We start from the raw sequence: 17,369 nt of genomic DNA, 5'->3' as shown, positions 1-17,369 counted from the left end.
AAACACACAAACGGTTGGAGGAAACATGTATCGGGCGGTCCATGAGTCCAACTGAGAAACGCTTAGAATGGAAAGAAGTAATTCGTGGTTACGATTCTCAATAATGACGGTACAATGAAGACGTAGATCACAATAAAAAGGCCCACTATAAGTCCCACTGCTGAGCACAGGCTCCCCTCTATTATCCTTAGGATTAAAACTCTACAACGCTTCTCCACGACAACAAACGATCACAAATCTATTAATCGACCATCTGTAGTCTGTTTAAAGACTGTAATTTGTTTGTGAAATAGTCCATAAATAACCAATTTTAAACAAGTACTTAATTATAAAACAAAATAAATAAAACGCGTATTCGCAGTCCTCGTTTTATTATAAAGAGAGATAAATAATTCAAACCAATTTCACCATTCCCGGTAAATTGGTCGAATTTTTCTTCACAAATGTCTTTTTTATCCCCGTACTGGTACTCTCAGTAGCGACAGTCGTGGTCAGAATGTGTTCCCATTCAAATAATTCACTCTTATGGTCATTATCATACTGCTTTTTAGTTTCACACACGACCATATCAACTTGAAGAAAAGCTGCAAAATAAATATTTAATGCATTTCGTGAATTTACGTGTCTGTTGTTTTTATCTACTTACACCTTTCCCACTAAAATACATATCTTAAATAAAATATTCATCGCGAGAAAGCCCTATACCTGACCTATAAATTGACCTAACCTGTAAATTGGGTAGGTAGTTTCCTAGGTCAAAGACAAATTATGAAATTCTGATTACTAAAGGTGACAAAAAACTTTCTTTTTCTATTTAAGTATATTTATGAATTTGAATAAAGAAAAATAACTTTTTATTTTTTGGATGTATTAAACTATTTATATATTTTTTTATGAAGTAATTTATTTAGTACAAACAACACAACATAAAGTAACAACATAATTTATTTAGTACGTATGTTTTTTTTTTATTATAATTGCGACATTTTGTCACGTTTTTATATGACGTCACAAGTTGCTTTTACATGCAAATTCTATAGTAATTTCGTGTTTTGACGTTTAGCAAAAAGTAACTGATTTGACTAGTTGGAAACTACCGTATTGCGGTAGGTAATTTGCTCTCCACGTTGAAAGATCAGATTGTAAATTGTGACTGGACAGCTCTAGAATCGTGTCTAAAAAATTTAATACGCACATCCAAAATTCCTGCAATTCGCTCGGTACATGACGCAGATGTTTTCAAACTCCGCGAGATATAAGTTGTCTCCATCCCAGCCGCACACCTTGCCTCCACCAGGGCTGCACAGATGCAGCTTGTCACACCATTGCTTCGTCTTCACAGTCCGTCCATCCCATTCATTGTCATAAATAGGATCACCCTGAACAAATTCACATGACACAAATTCACGACTATAATTCCCAATTGGTGTAGTCAGAGGGACCACCATCACATGATAACTAAGTGCCCACGCTTCACCGAGCTTTTACTTAATGTTAAGTCATAAAATAAATTTGCCTGTCTACATTGGTCGGACAACTGTCAAATTCAAAATTCTAATTATGTGGGTCGTGGACTAGGTTGAATATAAATTATGAAATTCCGATTACTAATAAAAGACAGATCTAAAACTAACGAAAAACATTTTCTTTTTTCTATTTAATTTAATTATGAATTTTAATCAATAAAATCGTAATAATAAATCAGACATTTTATCACGTTTCTCTATGACGTCACAATGAGCTTTTTCCTACAAATTCCAAAATAATTTCGATTTGTTTACATTTAGTAAAAAGTAACTGATTGGACTAGTTGAAAACTAATCAAGGGAGTCCATATTATGCTAAGTAAGACTCCTACAAAAATGTAGCTATTATTACTAAGAAAAAACATGTTTTGTGATTTTAACTAGACCTAAACCTTTTTATTATTATTCATCTTCAGTCGATTTGAGCCTGTGTGTACCCGACAGAGATTACAGGGAAACTTGTAGGCATATCGGCTTTTTTGTACCAGTTTTGTTTTAAACTTGCCTCAGATAGTGTAACTACTTAGCCGGGGTATATCTTATAGCCAAAATCAGAGCAGAGCCGAACGAACATAATTCTAAAGTCTTTAAACACTTACACTTAACATTTGTGGGAAGGTCCTGGCATTTTGTAGTAAACAGGCACCTGAAATATAAACACGTACTTTGCTTCTAAGGATACAAATTAACACATTATCGCCTAAAGTATACCATTGTAAACATTAAATAATAATATTAATAAAAACTCTGACTAACCCAAAATACCGAAAAATACTTGTTGTTTCATATTTATTTATCAAAACTAATCACTATAATGCCATTTTTAATTTCACGGGTGACGTGTTACTGATCATAAATGTATAAAATCCTCAATTAGGTATTTATATCGTAATTGAAATAAAAAAGAAAATTACAAGCTGCATCCGAAGTATGTGTGCACATACTTAGGCTACTAAACGCATTTCCCATAGTATCACAGAGTCAAAAAAAGAAAATTAGGTAAGTACTTACAATCTAATCAGATCTCCATACAAATAGGTTGCTCTTTAGTTGTAAGCTTGGGTTGCAAGCACCTAATGCACTTGATTAAATCATTATAAAGATTGAGTGCAATCAGCGAAGAAGTGTTGTAGGTATGTGAAACTACAAATCGACTGTAATTCAACTGCATTTGAATCTCATCGCCTTCCTTCCGTTATGAGGCAATGTTACCCAAAAACAATATAAATGGCGTTGTACCGATTTTCCTTCGTTTACACTTTTAATTTCATTGATAACAGACATATGCATTTTTTATCTTTGTTTTTGTGATATATGCTTCTAGCATTAAGTACATTGTATTATGCACCTGAGTAATTTGTACCGTTAAATCTGTACAACGCCATCTAAATTGTTTTTGATGAACGCAGCCTGGCAAGTCCCTCATTAATCCTAAAGGATCACATCATCAGCCCATTAACGTCCCCACTGCTGGGGCACGGGCCTTCCCTATGGATGGATAGGGAGATCGGGCCTGAAACCATCACGCGGGCCCAGTGCGGATTGATGGTTATTAACGACTGCTAATGCAGCAGCCGGGACCAACGGCTTAACGTGCCTTCCGAAGCACGGAGGAGCTCGAGATGAAAACTTCTTTTTTTTGTGGTCACCCATGCTATGACCGGCCTTTGCGAAAGTTGCTTAACTTCAACAATCGCAGACCGAGCGCGTTTACCACTGCGCCACCGAGCTCCTCCAGGATATATATAATCCTAAAGGATAACCAGATACATTTATTCGAATAAAACCATAATAACGTAACCTTAAGAAATATTATAAAAAATACGTTGCAATTGAATTATTATTTAATAGATAAACACCATACCGAAAACGAGGCACAATGGTGTTAACATGTAAGTTACAAATGCGATTTCTTTCAATGGAGTTTCTTCATCAGTTCGTGAAATGTCGGCGGGCAAAGGGGGTGCCCCTAGGTCCCCCTCGCCAAGTGATGTAGCCAGGCTCAGTGGACGACGTAACCTCTTCAAAGTATCTTTGAGATATCTTACTACACGTCGTGTTGTGTATCACTCGAAAATCTGAAAATATCTATTTGTTACCTTTAACCGGGCGCCGACGCTTTTAGGTCGCTTTGCAACACACGAACGTGAATACTTGGCACATGATGAAACATCACGGTAAAACCGTCCGCGCGGCCATGCGGTTATCCGCGTAGACAAGCGTCTATTGCCGTATGAGAATTAAATCTTACTACTACTTATACTACTACTTTACGAAGAAAGGCGTCGAACCCTTTACAAGACAAGAAGGCTCGCAAGAAGGCTCAGATTTTTTATGATTTTCTTCCTAAGTAACAACCAGCGTCGTGAGGCCATTTTATCTCAGAAAAAAAAATGCAATGTCCACCGCCATCTTATGATTATTTCGGCGAACGTCCGTTTTGCTTTATTTGTATATTGTTTTGTGGACATTTGTATTTGTGAGTGGCGTCCTTTTTTTTATAATACACTTTTCTATTAAATTATTATTCTAAAACAAATAAATCATTGGTAGGTATATCTACCTACCTACCTATCGGTAATTGTACAAGTAGCAGTGCCCAAATCTACGTGTTTCCATAATATTCCACATCACATAACAGCATTAAATCTCATCAGTTTAAGAGAGGGTTCGCGGTTGCAAAATATTATAGTACGATTTAGGTAGGTAATACTTCAAAAGTTTCGTTAGAAGTGTCGTCCGCCTCAAAGTTGCACTTTTCGGAACTAGATGAATTATGCATTACGCACCCCGCTTATTCTTGCAGTTGAACTTAGACAAAGTGCAATCGTTCTGGAACCACTGTCTCTGGATTAAACGGCCGTCCCACCCGCAGACTGGGTCCCCCACTGAGAGGCAGTACTGCGAGTTCCAACACCACCATCGGTTGGTCACCTCTAGCTTACCAGGATGCACCTTCACCGCTATCCTTCTTTTCTGTTGCAGAAGTTCAAATCAGTCACAAAACAGACAAGAACAGGGGAGTTAAAAAGGCCACATCGAAAAGCAATATTGCTATTTGACATTTGTTTGCATTGCGCACTTACGTTTATATGCGCAAATGTCAAATTGCAGTATTGCTTTCTTAGATGAATTGCTTCGATGTGGCCTTTTTAATCAGTTGTCATTGATGGTTTTGTAACATCTGCCGAAAGCAGGCCAAAACGCGCCACGGAATCTCACGTAATTTCTTTGTAATTTATTTAAGTAAAGTGAATCGGCGCTAAGAAGGGATCTTTGAATTTTCATCCCGTAAAAGATTAAACAACTTGAAAGGGTGAAAAGCAAAACAGGAAGAAATCTTGTATGAAATCCACGGGAACGCATAAATAATAAAAATCTAGACAAACTACTCAAAAGTGGTTTTATTTAAGCATTAGGATAAGGATCTTTTGTCGACGACGTTCGTAGTCTATTTTCTTCCTCAGTCGGCGGAGGTATTGGAGGCAAAGATTTACAGTTAAGCGCAGAGGTCTCCTTAAACCCTGAAATCACAAATATTGTGATTTCAATAAAATCAGTTCAAGAAACATACTGCACAAAACAGAAGACATATTTTAGTTTTTTATCTAGTACGGTCAGGGACCCTCCTCACGGTAAGGACTGCGTAAGAATGATGTTCGGCTACATAATTTTATTTTATTCAACATCATCATCAGCCCATTAACGTCCCCACTGCTGGGGCACGGGCCTTCCCTATGGATGAATAGGGAGATCGGGCCTTAAACCACCACGAGGGCCCAGTGCGGATTGATGGTTCTTAACGACTGCTAATGCAGCCAGGACCAACGGCTTAACGTGCCTTCTGAAGCACGGAGGAGCTCGAGGTGAAAACTGTTTTTTTTGTGGTCACCCATCCTATGACCGGCCTTTGCGAAAATTGCTTATTTTCAACAATCGCAGACCGAGCGCGTTTACCGCTGCGCCACCGAGCTCCTCACTTTTATTTTATTTTGATTTGATTTTATTACTAAGTACCTACTTATACTTACTTTTATTACGCTTGCAGTTGTACTCGTTAATATCACATGCGTCGAGGAAACGTCGATAGAGGGGAGTGTCGCGGTACTCATTCACGCCGCATACCTGGCGGCCATTGTGCCTACAAATTCGGGCTTGAACACATTGCTGAAAAAACCAAACGTTTTAATTGAAAGAAAAAACAGTGAAAAACGTGTCACGCGGGTGGAGAAAACCGAGACTGGAAACATAGGTGAAACGCTAAGCACTTATAAAAAATCAGGTTATGCAAGCGGATAGGCAGACACAACTTGGCATTTTTTTAACGTGACTTATTGTAGATTTGCCGCATAATGGCATTCGTAGCTTGGATGGACAAATGGGGAGCGCTGAAGGCTCTCACCCGGTACAGAATTTAAGACATAGGCCTGAATATGCGCACGGTGTCGCCTGTGATTATTCGACTCTTAAGGCCCAACAGCGATAAGCGCTGAATGAGGGAAGTCGACGAATACGCCGTCGGGGTCGGAATCGGGGTCCTGAAATGTTTGTTGTCACGAGCCTATTTGCAAACAACTACACGTCAGCAGGCATTTCATCTTTATTTGTGGATATGTCGTGGCCAGATCTTAGAATTGATCATTTCATGATGTGCTCGATCATTTCATGAAATGGAATATCATACGTTGGCCACATCATGATGTAGTTTGGCCAAATCAACGAACACGAAACGTTTAACGATATGAGCAACTAAATTCATGATTACTTCATGATATGGCCAAACGTTGGCAATCATATCGTAAAATTAGTAACATTATCCATCGCTGGTGTCGATTATATTTAAAACTTGATTGATATTATAATCGAGGAATCAATGTAAATGTACAATTTTCCATATCGAATAGGTACACAATTTTGAACCTAAGAAATTAATCGACTATTCGCATGTTTATTACACCACATAGCATGGAAACCGCCTACAATAACGATATGGCCAAACATTGATTGAAATATCATTAAACGTTGACGTTTCAACGATATGTTCAATTTAAGTTGGCTATTTCATGAAATATGACTATTTCATGAAATGGTCGAACACATCATGAAATGATAATTCTACGATCTGGCCACGACAGATATACCACCAAACCGCACTAAACGTTTTGCGTTTTTTTATGCGAACAGCAAAGAACTGACTCTGTCTGCCGTCGTCTGAATGAAGCATGATCCATCCTAGACCACATCGTCAGTTATCATCAGGTGAGATTGTGGTCAAACGCGAGCTTATTTTATTTAAAAAAAAAGATGTATTTTGTGTAAGAAGATTACTAATTGTAAGGGGCTCTTTTTTTGACGTGACTTATTGTAGATCTGCCGCAGATGGCATTAACTACTTGGCCGGACAAATGGGGAGCGCTGAAGGCTCTCACCCGGTATGTAAGGGGTTCACACGTTTCATACTTAATGCGAATGGGTGCGAATTATTATTTTTTTTAGGTATTTCTGAATTGAATGATGGGCTTTCCAGACTAGGTTCCTCACTTAGTAAGAATACACGTAAGTATTCTTAGTAAGATATGGGTACTACCAGTACACAACTTATTTAAATGGTTACAATGAGGAACTTTCCAAGCTACTTTTCTCAAAAAGGTATAGATGGCGCTGTACAGATTTTCCATCGATTAACCTTCTGATTTCATGGATATATATAAACTGCCTATATACGTCCCACTGCTGGGCACAGGCCTCCCCTCAATCAACTAGAGGGGGTATGGAGCATACTCCACCACGCTGCTCCACTGCGGGTTGGTGGAGGTGTTTTTACGGTTAATAGCCGGGACCAACGGCTTAACGTGCCCTCCGAAGCACGGAATCATCTTACTTTTTCGGACAATCAGGTGATTCAAGCCTGAAAAGTCCTTCCCAAACAAAGGACAGTCTCACAAAGTGATTTCGACAATGTCCCCATCGGGAATCGAACCCGGACCTCCAGATCGTGAGCCTAACGCTCTAACCACTAGACAAAAAAGGCTGTTAAATTCATGGATAACAGATATAAATATGCATGGTTTATCTTTGTTTTTTGGTATAAATGATGACCATTTTTATTACACTCAGGCACAATTACATCTTCCACCCATTATTACCTATTCTGATTTCAGCTGCTGTCGCTGTAGTCGAAATCGACTGTGAAGCATCATCACCTATTCTGATCAAAATAAAGAGAAGTAATATAGTTCGCAACATAATTATATACATACTTATTAACATGATCAAAAAAAATATAAAGCAACTATTATTTTTATATATGCTTCTGCCATTACATTGTATTTTTGAATAATTATGTACTCGAGTAATGAGAAAATAGGTAATTATCACGTTAAACCTCAGCAGCGCCATCTATATTAGTTTTGGGGAACGTAGCCTGGAAACTCCCTCATTAGTAGTGCGCGCGCAGATAGAAAGAGAATATAAAAATATTCGAAACTGATAACAATTATTTATTTATAACGTAATTTAATGTTATTTTTACTAAAATTATTTATCATATTTGAATTTATTGCTTCACAGAAATATTAACTATTTGCGTTCCTTAATTTCTGGATGTAAGAACTTCTTGGTATGATTTAATAAAAACTTTAATAATAAAAAAGCACACACCGTGGTCTAGTGGTTAGAGCGTTAGGCTCACGATCTGGAGGTCCGGGTTCGATTCCCGATGGGGACATTGTCGAAATCACTTTGTGAGACTGTCCTTTGTTTGGTAAGGACTTTTCAGGCTTGATTCCATGCTTCGGAGGGCACGTTAAGCCGTTGGTCCCGGCTATTAGCCGTAAAAACACCTCCACCAACCCGCAATGGAGCAGCGTGGTGGAGTATGCTCCATACCCCCTCCGGTTGATTGAGGGGAGGCCTGTGCCCAGCAGTGGGACGTATATAGGCAGTTTATGTATGTATGCGATTATGTCATTAAAGCACGGGTGTTTTAATAAGGTGCTTTATGTACCTAAAAGCGGTGCAATAAGAGCTACTTTACGAGCAAATGTGTTGAAAATTATTGTAATAAATACTCAACTAAAAAAATACGCAAATACCTCTGAATTTCAGGATGTTATTGGCACTATTTTGTTGATTATTAACGCGAGTATAGAGTAATCAAATTCGTATATTTTATTTTATTTTATTCGTATATTCGTAAGTAGATAACTTATAAAAGTATGAACCTGTTGGTCAATCTTACGTCTTTCGTCACTCACCACAATTTGTACGAACACATGGTCGCAATAAAACATTTCAATTTCTATTTCTCATACTGAAACGTCAATCTTTTGCTACCATATGTAAAGGTAGGTAAATAGGAAATGGTGTTAAAATACTGATATGTTCCAGAAATTTATAAAGTGGTGTTTACCTGAAGGGCACAGCTAGATGTTATAGACCGGTGAGCATGAGACAAAGAAAACTCCCTTGAAATTGTACAATGTATATTTTACAGTTATAATTATTAAAGTACAACCATGGGCAGGTAAAAACCCTATGGAGGGAGACAGGTCGCGCTTTGGTCCGTCAGGTTAATTGTCACTCCGTTACAACCATGGGATATCACTCTGTTTAAAACACTGTCCGTACACCTGTAGGCACCTCACTTACTCGAGGACCTCCGACTATCAGGCCTACCTGAGGCGTTCCGGAATACCGTACAGGTGATGAGTTGAGGCCGGCTCAGGCCAGGGCGTGCTGGACGATGGCGGCGCAGCGGGCCAACTGTTACGCAGCTGGCGGGCTGCACGTCCACCGGTCAACCTCGCAGACCTTCACCGGGCCTTATCCGGTGTGTTGACAAAAGGAGAGGCGCGGCACATCCACATGCGCGCCGCACAAAGGAAAGCTTCGAAATGCAAACAACCAAGGCAAGCTCCGCCGTAATAAAGCTTGAAATAACTTGCAAACGCAGAAAAAACAGTAGGAATCTTCATTCACAAAACATTGTTGAAATCATCTGATCCAATCATAAACTTCTTCTTACATTAAACTAGCAAAAACGTTAAAACTTTAAAACGTTAAAAACTTAAAGAAAAACAAAAACCCCATCTGCAACAAGGAATGGCAATGATTAGCATGTGGTTCAGCTGACAGCGTGGCAAGGCAACTCACGAGTGTAAAACAAAGAAAATAACTTACAGGTTCATCCGGGATAGTTGGGCATCGCTCGGATGAAACCTAAACCCACCCACTGGACCTTCGGCGATGGGATTTCAGTGAAGTTGCTGAAAACAAGGACCTCGAGGTTATCACAAAGTTGGTGCAAAAATATGCACGAAGAATTGCGAGGACTCACCATCTCGGTTAAGTTGTTTATTTAAATCGAAACATCGGCTCTTGATGTCGCCGATAAATCGTGGCTTTTAATTTGCCCACATTATTGTTACGGCAGTGGATCTCCGGCGCTCTCGCGACGTCCCCACTTTCCATAACCTGTCTCTCAGCTCAGCCAGCTGTCAGTCTGACACAAGAACCACGAACAAAGTTGCCAAACTAGAAAAAATCTACCAAACCATAAATTCGCCGAATCAACGACAACAATCGATCGACTTGTTTGATCCCAAAATTTAAACAATATAATTATAATATATCAAAAATAAATGTTGCAGATAATTTTAATATAATAATTTAGAACAAAAGAAAATTATTAAAATGTTCGGGCCCATCGATAACCCTGCAGCGCCATCTGTGATTTCCTGCGGGTAAAATATAAAAACAATGTTATATCGCCAGAAACCACAAGATGTCGCTACAAGGCTCGTTGGTCCGAAATGCTTCGTTACAATACACTGGCGGCGTATGCTCAACAGTTGGTAGGTACTCGTAAATGTAATATTTTTTTCTTTTTTTGACGTGACTTGTTGTAGATTTGCCACTATTTGGCCGGACAAATCCAATGAAATATACTTTATTGCACAGAACTAAACGGGGAGCGCTGAGGGCTCTCATCGATACAAAATTAAAGACTACGGGCCGGAATTCTCGTCCTTGGAATGTTGGAGATACCAATTGAATGGTAACACTTATGTCATCAATGTAGCTAGCAGCCCAAAGGACTTGATTCCAGGCCATAATCTTTATAAAAAAAATATATAATGGGCTAGCAATGGCGGTTTGTCATAGCACTGAGCATACTCTTCTTGTACCATGATCGCCCGATACTCGAGCGCGTTCACGCGTCAAACACACGTTATTACAATGGTGCCTATTCGGGCGTAATTTAAATGTGAGCAATAAAGAGATGTAGCAAGTTTTTAAATTAAATTTAAAAAGAAAAAGTTGGTGCCAGCCCTAATCGATACCACTATTTAACTTAAATTATGACGTGCAACGTACACACTCGCGCGACAATCTGAATATTCGACGCTTTGCGTAGCGTCGTCGCTTCCATTCGCGCTCAGTGTGAACCGACCCTAAGAATACTCACAGAAAATTCTTTTATATTCCTTGAGTGTGTATTGTACATGAAAACTAGCAAAAGCACGACTGAAACAAAATATAATCTAAGGTAAACATTTCCATCCCCACATTTAAATTAAAATATGAAAATTATATTTATTTAATCTTACCTAACAGCAACCTCATATTCGTGTTTCTAAAATAAAAATGGGTTTGTGCAATAGTACATGCAATAAAAATAATAGAGATTACACACTGCAAGCAAGTAGGTACGTATACCAAAAAAAATTTTTCTACGAAGTTTTCAATCTTGCGAGGCTATTTATGTATGTATATAGGTATCTATAGACATACATACAAGCAAACACACAAGCTTACATGCAAGACTGTTCTGTAAAAGCGTGGACAGAACTACAAGTAATTATAAAACGACTTACAGACACTTTTGTAACTGAACCATATGATAATCCGTCTGTCATCTTAAATTATATTCTCAAAACAACACAATGTCAAGACATTACATTCGCAAATCATCATTATTTTAAATATATTATTTCGCGAATGTGCTATCATGAAACTTTGATGTTATACTATTTTGATGTTTTGAGAGTATCATTGTACGATGCCGGAGGAAATAATAGTTAATCGTTCAACAAGAGGGCAAAGACACGTTGACACGTTTTTTTTTTTCTGGGAGTCATCATCTCCCTAGTACTTATTATCCCGTTTTTCACAGTACCTACTATAAATTACAAATTGGTAAAGTAGTTTAGAATTGAATCACGGGCTGAATCTGAAATGCACTACGAAGTGTTTAAGTGTGAAAGTGATTTATGGACTCAAGAGCTAAATCTTTAGGCCCTCGTGTGATATCATATAACTTTTCACCTCTGCCAGCGAAAAATGATAATATAGATTCTATAATCTATATTAATAAACTATTCAATACACTATGACTATTCAAGAAGTAGAATTACAAACCAGTTCTCTTAACTCTTTTAGAGTTAGGGTCCTATCTTATTAGGACACCACGGTGCCACAACGAGGGTCATCTTCCTACTCGCATCAAAAAAGCGTAGCCTCTTGTTATTTGAAGGACGTAAAGTTTGAAATTTGATTTGATTTTAATTAGATTTTTGATTTTGTTTTAAATTTGATTTGATTTCGTATTTTACTAGAACACGCGACTGTGGTAGCGCCATAGAATAAGGAATAATAAAACGTACTGATGGCGCCACCAACAAAATGTATGCAATTGTATAATTGGTATCTCAACATTTTGTTGGTGGTGCGACTGTGGTGCCACCGTGGTATCTACCTAGATATGAAATCAAATAAAATTGTTATGTTGTAGGCGACCAGGGCGCGCAAGGAGATTAGTGTAGTGCAAATCATAGTTTCAAGACAGTGACCTCAATAGTGCTCAGGCACTTTTGTTTACATGCCGGAAATATTAATATGAATATTTTTCTAAAAATGGAAAGATATCAGTGTTTTTTTTTTTAATTGATGCAGAGAAGATCTACATAAGGTATAGTTTTGTTCCCTTTCAGCTTGATACTCCCGTTCCGTTACACTCTGTATACATTATGTTATATTCTCTTCCAATCTAGAAGGCCCTACAGCATAGTGTCCAAAATACAGGAAAAGTAACCTAATTGACACTGGCAATATATTATATTATTATGCATTATATTATAAATAAGTATGGTATATTGTAAACACACTGTTAGATTCTTCCCAACAGTTGTTATCGCAAAGTACAATTTATTTTTTCACCAGTTTATTGACTTGAATTGAATTTTGAATTCATACCTTCATCAACAATAAAATAAAAAAATACTTATTATATTGTATTCTTCTTTTCTCCGATACCAATATAAATTATAACATACAAGTTGAGGTTCTATAAGGCCAATGATTTGCATAATGAGGAACTTTCCAAGCTACGTTCCTCAAAAACAATATAGATGGCGCTGTACAGATTTTCCTTCGTTTTACCTTATAATTTCATAAATATACATCTTTTATTTATACAGGCTGTTAGTGACACCGTAACGAAAACTTCGAGGGATTATTCAGGCCATGATTCTGAGTTGCTATCAAGCGGAATTTTCCGTCGCAAGAGTATGGAACGGAAAATAAATTTAAAAAACACAAAAATATTCATGAATTTTCCGACAGGAAATTCCACTTGATATCAACTCAGAATCATGATCTGAATCATCCCCCTCAGTATTCGTTACGGTGTCATTAACACCCATACCTACTTGTATGGCTATCGTATGTACTAGTACGGGGTGTAAGTGACATCGTAACGAATACAGGGGGGATGATTCAGCTGATTATTCTAAGTTAATGTCAAGTGGAATTTTCAATCGCAAAAGTATAGAATTGAAAATAATTTAAAAAACTAAAAAAAACATGAATTTTGCGACGAAAAATTCCACTTGATATTAACTCAGAATCATGGTCTGAATCATCCCCCTGAGTATTCGTTACGATGTCACTAACACCCTGTATTTGTTTTTGTGTATAAATGACGACCCTTTTTATTACACCGAGGCACAATTACATCTTTCACCTATTATTATTCTGATCAAAATAAAGAGAAGCAATAGTTAGGTAGCAACATAATTCGATACTTACATACTTACTTAATGTGATCCAAATACCAAAACAACAATATTTTTTATAAATAATATGCCTTCTGCCATTACTTTATGAACCCGAATAACTATGAATCCGATAGTAATGAGAAAATTTGTAATTATCACTTTAAAGCTGTTCAACATCATTTATAGCTGTGCTGCACACCTTATGCCAATGAGGATTGGCTGAAGCCCTTTTGAGAATCACTTAAAAGTTTAGGTTAGAAGTTTGCTATGTAAGTAATTATATAATTTAATCTCAAATGTCAATTTTTTCTGTAATTTTCATATGTGCTTTTACATTTAATTCTAAACATTATTTAAATATTTGTATACCTATTTGTAGGTGGAACGTAGAGAACTAACTATAACCTAAACCTGTAACACCAATTTTATGTAGGTACCTATGTTCAATGCAAATAAAGAATCTGAATCTGAATCTTAAATGGTTATCATAAGACCTCTCGTTCAACTAGGTTAACGGAAAGTATAACAAGGAAAATAAAAATCTATAACAAGGTTCTCAAAAGCTGTTTTATTTAACCATTACAAAGTAAGTAGGTTAGGAAAATCATACATTTTCCTGATCCTCCTGATCCTTTTCAATATATTCACCTATTAGTTTTACTTTTTTACCACTTAATTGTACTGTATCATCATTTATGTTGTCTGCGTCGCCAACTAGTTTTGCTGGTTTACCTCCTACTGTTTTCGGTAGAGGGATCGGAGGCAAATGCGCACAATTTTCAAGAATGTCCTTGACAAAATCTGAAATCATAATAAATGTTTTTTAATAAGAGTACCTAATTCACTTAACACGCTACATAAGACAACCAGACAACAATAAGCGAGACTGGGAGCCAATAAAAAACAGAACGTATCCGGGAGCTTAGTAAAGGAATTTAATTAGCTGATCAGCTGATCCTGCTTACGGATTAGCATTAAACATTTTCGTCAGCGCACTGTAAAAACACTGTACTTAAGCGTGTCAACTTTACATGTGAAGGAAAAAACTTCTGGTGAAAATTATTCATCGTCGCAAGTGCGTTTAAAAGCACATTACCTATATGAATTATCGTTGTTCCAAACATGAATTATAAAGCCGAATTCAATGTTAAAGTTATAATTACATGTATCACGCAAGCAGTTGTACTCCAGCATGTCGCAGGTGTCAAAGAAACGTCTGTAGATTGGCTTGTCACCGTGCTTGTCCAAGCCGCATTTCTCTTTGTTGTTATGGATACAAATCTTGGCTTGGTAGCATCTCTGGAAATGATAATTAAATTATTTTATGCATATTTATTGTAAATATTAATATAACAATACGTCACAAATACAAACTTAGAAACTAGTCATTAAATAAAGCGCCCCTCACTTCCCCGGAGCAAAGGTGCCCATAACACTAGCCGCATTACCGCGTTGAATGTCAATGGCCAGCCTTTGGACCAGGAACAAGCAGGAGCGGGAGTCACCTGTTTTACTAAATTAACATACTTAATCCTTCGATGTATTTAATCGCCAAAGATAAACTTGTTGTAGGTTAATTTTACAATTATTGAGTAGGTGTAGTTGAGAAGACTAGGTCCAGCCATTCCCTGTTGGATAAAACTAGGTCTATCCGATATCATTCCGGCTAGAACTAGGCCCAGACAATCCCTGTTTGTGTTACCCGAAAACAATCGGCTAGTAAGTACTAGGTTTAACTAAGAGTAAGTGGCTACACCTAGTTCTAACCGGCTAAAACTAGGTGTAGCCGCACTTCGGGTTTTAGCCGTAACATACCTATCTACAACATATAAATCTTTAAGTAACACTAATTACTAACATTATCAGCTGTCGAAGTGAAAACAACTGCGAAGTGAAAAAATAAGAACAACCGACCTGAAAGAATACATTGTTTTAGTTAAAACTACATTTTTTTTAATGTTAAAATATATAATTTACTTGTATTTATTTAATCTTACCGAGCAGCGACCTCATGTTTTCGTTATAAAAAAAAACTGTGAAAAATCCGTATTTTAAATAAAAATAAAGGAGGTAACACACTGCAAGGCAATAAATGTAGAATACCTTATTCTTACAAGCAACATAGCTGCCGACGCGGCGGCGGCGACGAGTATATATTTATACACCTCTGCCTAACCCTTCGGGAATACAGACGCAATGCTATGTTATGTTGTTACCTATACCTACGAGATTTCATTTTATAACATGTGTTAGTATTTTAGGGTTATGTATACGTTTTTACAATAAAATACTTACCAGATAATATTTTAAATTTGGCAGAGAATAAATTTAAAGCTCACTTGAAGCTTACTTTATGTAAAAAAGCTTATTATAAGATTAATGATTACCTAAATGATAAAAATGCCTGGTATTGAATGTGTTCCTCTAGTTATTAAATAACTTGTAATGTACCCTCATTGATTTAAAAGATGTGTTCCTGTTGCAGTTTCTTGTCATTTCTTCTCCTCAGCCATAACACCTTGCGAAATGTTACATTGACCTTCAACAAGTTTATCCATGATAATTACATCGAATAAATGATTCTGATTATGACTCTTTGATGCTGAACCGTTTTTCGACAGGTTATCAGCCCGTCGCACATTATATAATAGCCCATCGACATGTTGAAATAAGCAAAATTCTTAAGTCGGGTTTACGACTAGTCTAGTGTATATACGCTATAAGATCTTTCCTAACAAATTGTTATCGCAAAATTAAATTTATTTTCCTACTGGTTTATTTCAAAATGTTTCAAACCTATGATTGGCTCTTTGGTGATTTATATTTATGTTTATACTATTTCATGTAGGTGTTGGTTTTCCTATAAATTAATAAATAAACCTATATTTGCACTGCTTATACACTTATTTGAATGGATCACAAAATATATTTTTTCACTGTTACCATCCTTATTCTTCATATAGACTGCACCGAAAAAGTACGTTATTCAATAACTATTATATATACATAATAAGTCTGAAGTCTAATTTCACGGTGTCACGGTTTTTTTGGTACATTATAAAATAATTAATTCTATAAAAAAAATATTATTTAAATTCATATATAAAAACGCAAAACTTGGAATATTTTTTTTTTTAAATTAAAATGGGTTTGCTCTTGACTTCGTTCTTCCACGAGGAGAAGAAGAGATCTACGTTGGAACGAGCTTGCCCAGAAAATGCCTATTCATCCGTGATTTAAAGGACCCCAGGTTATAAGATTAAATTAATGGTGAATGTCGTATTAAACGTGGCAATAATAACAAAGCCATAAAATATATACTTACAATAACTGTTACGTGTAGTTTCAGGGGAAAGGTATATGTTTTCGAGCATATCTGTGCCCACACAATTTAAGAAGAGTATGTGGCTTGGATGTTAGAACGAGGGAAATACGGTGGTTTTTAGATAATTGCGATATGCTTGAATTCAATTGCGAATATAAAACTGGTAAATATTACTCTTACAATACAATACAAATACACTTTATTGCACCAAAATAAAAAGATAATTAAATAAAGAGATAACGAAAGAGATTACAAAAAGACTCTTAACTAAGTACATGGCAAATGACGACCTTATCGCTTAAAGCGATTTCATCCAGACAACCATAAGGAGAGGAAAAAATGTAAAAATTTAAAGATTGCTTAATTGATTGATTGATTGACTCTTAAGTATCCTTAACTATTAGTATTAACTATATTAAAGCTTTATAGAATTCAAATTCATAAATTAAAAATATTATC

The sequence above is a fragment of the Pectinophora gossypiella genome, chromosome Z (genome assembly GCF_024362695.1).
Source record: "Pectinophora gossypiella chromosome Z, ilPecGoss1.1, whole genome shotgun sequence".
Taxonomy (NCBI): Eukaryota; Metazoa; Arthropoda; class Insecta; order Lepidoptera; family Gelechiidae; genus Pectinophora; species Pectinophora gossypiella.
Note: the sequence above shows the minus strand (reverse complement) of the source record.